This window comes from Diabrotica undecimpunctata, unplaced genomic scaffold, assembly GCF_040954645.1.
Source record: "Diabrotica undecimpunctata isolate CICGRU unplaced genomic scaffold, icDiaUnde3 ctg00000572.1, whole genome shotgun sequence".
NCBI lineage: Eukaryota > Metazoa > Arthropoda > Insecta > Coleoptera > Chrysomelidae > Diabrotica > Diabrotica undecimpunctata.
This window is the reverse complement of record NW_027311887.1, coordinates 1,659,048-1,664,809: the sequence shown is the minus strand read 5'-3', so window position 1 is coordinate 1,664,809 and position 5,762 is coordinate 1,659,048.

The following is a 5,762-nucleotide window of genomic DNA, read 5'->3' as shown; positions in this document are numbered from 1 at the left end:
CACACACGCACACACACACACACATACACTATTCACCTTTCGACTCCTACCTATTAGTCGCCCCTTACAAGAGAGAGGGCCTTCTTGCCTCGGCCGTATTCTTATCTCTGCAAGCCAAACAGACACACACACATACACACACACTTACACACGCACACACACGCACACACGCACACACACACATACACTCTTCACCTCTCGACACCTACCAATTAGTCGCCACTTACGACAGGCAGGGCCTTCTTGCCTCGGCCGTATTCTTATCTCTGCAAGCTGAACGGACACACACACACTCACACACACACGCACGCACACACGCACACACACGCACACACACACACACACAAATAAACTCTTCACCTCTCGACTCCTACCCATTAGTCGCCATTTACGACAGGCAGGGCCTTCTTGCCTCGGCCGTATTCTTATCTCTGCAAGCCGAACGGACACACACACACACTCACACACAGACGCACGCACACACGCACACACACGCACACACGCACACACACACATACACTCTTCACCTCTCGACTCCTACCCATTAGTCGCCTCTTAACGACAGGCAGTGCCTTCTTGCCACGGCCGTGTTCTCATCTCTGCGAGCCGACCGGACACACACACACACACACTGACACACACACATACACACACACACTCACACACGCACGCACACACGCACACACATACATACACTCTTCACCTCTCGACTCCTACCCATTATTCTCCTCTTACGACAGGCAGGGACTTCTTGCCACGGCCGTGTTCTTATCTCTGCAAGCCAAACGGACACACACACACTCACACACACACACACGCACACGCACCCGCACACGCACACACTCTCCACCTCTCGACTCCTATCCATTAGTCGCCTCTTACGACAGGCATGGCCTTCTTGCCACCGCTTTTTTCTTATCTCTGCGAGCGCAGGGACACACACACACACACATACACACACACACTCACACACACATGCACACACGCACGCACACACGCACACACACATACACTCACACACACACAAACACGCACATACGCACACACATACACTCTTCACCTCTCGACTCCTACCCATTAGTCGCCTCTTACGAAAGGCAGGGCCTTCTTGCCACGGCCGTGTTCTTATCTCTGAGAGCCGACTGGACACACACACACACACTCACACACGCACACACACGCACACACGCACTTACACACATACACTCTTCACCACTCGACTCCTACGCATTAGTCGCCGCTTACGACAGGCAGGGCCTTCTTGGCACGGCCGTGTTCTCATTTCAGCGAGCTGACCGGACACACACACACACGCACACACAAACACACGCACACAGGCACAAACGCACACACGCAAACGCACACGAACACGCACACACTCTCCACCTCTCGAGTCCTATCCATTAGTCGCCTCTTAAGACAGGCAGAGCCTTCTTGCAACGAACGCATTCTTATCTCTGCGAGCCGAAAGGACACACACACACACTCACACACAAACACACACACGCAAGCACACATACACTATTCACCTCTCGACTTCGGCCCATTATTCTCCTCTTACGACAGGCAGGGACTTCTTGCCACGGCCGTGTTTTTATCTCTGCAAGTTAAACGGACACACACACACACGCACACACACACACGCACACGCACACGCACACGCACACACTCTCCACCTCTCGACTCCTATCCATTAGTCGCCTCTTAAGACAGGCAGGGCCTTCTTGCCACAAACGTATACCTATCTCTGCGAGCCGAACGGACACACACACACACACTTGCACACATACACACACACACACACACATACACGCTTCACCTCTCGACTCCTACCCCTTAGTCGCTCCTTACAGCAAGCATGGCCTTCTTGCCACGGACGTATTCTTATCTCTGCGAGCGCCGAAGGGATACACACACACATACACACAAACACACGCACACACGCACACACACACATACACTCTTCACCTCTTGACTCCTACCTATTAGTCGCCTCTTACGATAGGCAGGGCCTTCTTGCCACGGCCGTGTTCGTATCTCTGCGAGCCGACTGGACACACACACTCACACACACAAATACACACATACACTCACACATGCACACACACGCACACACGCACACTCACACACACATACACTCTTCACCTCTCGACTCCTACCCATTAGTCGCCTCTTACGACAGGCAGGGCCTTCTTGCCACGGCCGTGTTCGTATCTCTGCGAGCCGACTGGACACACACACTCACACACACAAATACACTCACACACTCACACATGCACACACACGCACACACGCACACTCACACACACATACACTCTTCACCTCTCGACTTCTACCCATTAGTCGCCTCTTACGACAGGCAGGGCCTTCTTGCCACGGCCGTGTTCTTATCTCTGCGAGCCGACTGGACACACACACACTCACAAACACAAATACACACACACACTCACACACGCACACACCCGCACACTCACACACACATACACTCTTCACCACTCGACTCCTACCCATTAGTCGCCTCTTACGACAGGCAGGGCCTTCTTGCCACGGCCGTGTTCGTATCTCTGCAAGCCGACTGGACACACACACTCACACACACAAATACACACACACACACTCACACATGCACACACACGCACACACGCACACTCACACACACATACACTCCTCACCTCTCGACTCCTACCCATTAGTCGCCTCTTACGACAGGCAGGGCCTTCTTGCCACGGCCGTGTTCTTATCTCTGCAAGCCGACTGGACACACACACACTCACACACACATATACACACACACACTCACACACGCACACACACGCACACTCACACACACATACACTCTTCACCTCTCGACTCCTACCCATTAGTCGCCTCTTACGAAAGGCAGGGCCTTCTTGCCACGGCCGTGTTCTTATCTCTGAGAGCCGACTGGACACACACACACTCACACATGCACACACACGCACACACGCACTTACACACATACACTCTTCACCTCTCGACTCCTACGCATTAGTCGCCGCTTACGACAGGCAGGGCCTTCTTGGCACGGACGTGTCCTTATCACTGCGAGCCGACCGGACACACACACTCACACACGCACACACACACGCACACACGCACACACACACGTACACTCTTCACCTCTCGACTCCTACCCATTAGTTGCCTCTTACGACAGGCAGGCCTTCTTGCCTCGGCCGTATTCTAATCTCTGCGAGCCGAATGGACACGCATACATACACACACACACTTACACACGCACAAACACACACACACCCACACACGCACACACACACACACATACACTCTTCACCTCTCGACTCCTACCAATTAGTCGCCACTTACGACAGGCAGGGCCCTCTTGCCTTGGCCGTATTCTTATCTCTGCAAGCCGAACGGACACATACACACTCACACACACAAGCACGCACACACGCACACACACGCACACACACAAAAACACTTTTCACCTCTCGACTCCTACCAATTAGTCGCCACTTACGACAGGCAGGGCATTCTTGCCTCGGCCGTATTCTTATCTCTGCAAGCCGAACGGACATATACACACTCACACACACACGCACGCACACACGCACACACACGCACACACACACACAAATACATTCTTCACCTCTCGACTCCTACCCATTAGTCGCCTCTTACGACAGGCATTGCCTTGTTGCCTCGGCCGTATTCTAATCTCTGCGAGCCGAATGGACACACACAAACATACACACACACACTTACACACGCACAAACACACACGCACCCACACACGCACACACTCACGTACTCTCTTCACCTCTCGACTCCTACCCATTAGTCGCCTCTTACGACAGGCAGGGACTTCTTGCCACGGCCGTGTTCTTATCTCTGCAAGCCAAACGGACACACACACACGCACACACAAACACACGCACACAGGCACACACGCACACACGCACACACGCACACGCACACATTCTCCACCTCTCGATTCCTATCCATTAGTCGCCTCTTAAGACAGGCAGGGCCTTCTTGCCACGGACGTATTCTTATCTCTGCGAGCCGAAAGGACACACACACACACACGCACACACAAACACACGCACACAGGCACACACGCACACACGCACACGTACACGCACACGCACACACTCTCCACCTCTCGACTAATATCCATTAGTCGCCTCTTAAGACAGGCAGGGCGTTCTTGCCTCGGCCGTATTCTTATCTCTGCAAGCCAAACGGACACACACACACACATACACACACATACTCACACACGCACAAACACACGCACACACACAAAGACACATACACTCTTCACCTCTCGACTCCTATTCATTAGTCGCCTCTTACGACAGGCAGGGACTTCTTGCCACGGCCGTGTTCTTATCTTTGCGAGCCGAACGGACACACACACATACACACACACGCACACACACACGCACACACGCACCCACACACATACTCTCTTCACCTCTCGACTCCTACTTATTAGTCGCCCACTCTTCACATCTCGACTCCTACCCATTAGTCGCCCCGTACGATTTGCATCGCCTTCTTGTCACGGCTGTTTTCTTATCTCTGCGAGCCGAAGGGACACACACATACATACATACACACACACTCACAAACACACACACACACACACGCACGCGCACACGCACACACACATACACTCACACACACACAAACACGCCCACACGCACACACACATACATTCTTCACCTCTCGACTCCTACCTATTAGTCGCCTCTTACGATAGGCAGGGCCTTCTTGCCTTGGCCGTGTTCTTATCACTGCAAGCCGAACGGACACACACACATACTCACACACGCACACACACACGCACACACGCACACACACATACACTCTTCACCTCTCGACTCCTACCTATTAGTCGCCCCTTACAACTGGCAGGGTCTTCTTGCCTTGGCCGTATTCTTACCTCTGCAAGCCGAACGGACACACACACATACTCACACACGCACACACACACGCACACACGCACACACACATACACTCTTCACCTCTCGACTCCTACCTATTAGTCGCCCCTTACAACTGGCAGGGTCTTCTTGCCTTGGCCGTATTCTTACCTCTGCAAGCCAGACGGACACACACACATACACACACACACTTACACACGCACAAACACACACACACCCACACACGCACACACTCACGTACTCTCTTCACCTCTCGACTCCTACCCATTAGTCGCCTCTTACGACAGGCAGGGACTTCTTGCCACGGCTGTGTTCTTATCTCTGCAAGCCAAACGGACACACACACACGTACACACAAACACACGCACACAGGCACACACGCACACACGCACACACGCACACGCACACATTCTCCACCTCTCGATTCCTATCCATTAGTCGCCTCTTAAGACAGGCAGGGCCTTCTTGCCACGGACGTATTCTTATCTCTGCGAGCCGAAAGGACACACACACACACACGCACACACAAACACACGCACACAGGCACACACGCACACACGCACACGTACACGCACACGCACACACTCTCCACCTCTCGACTAATATCCATTAGCCGCCTCTTAAGACAGGCAGGGCGTTCTTGCCTCAACCGTATTCTTATCTCTGCAAGCCAAACGGACACACACACACACATACACACACATACTCACACACGCACAAACACACGCACACACACAAAGACACATACACTCTTCACCTCTCGACTCCTATTCATTAGTCGCCTCTTACGACAGGCAGGGACTTCTTGCCACGGCCGTGTTCTTATCT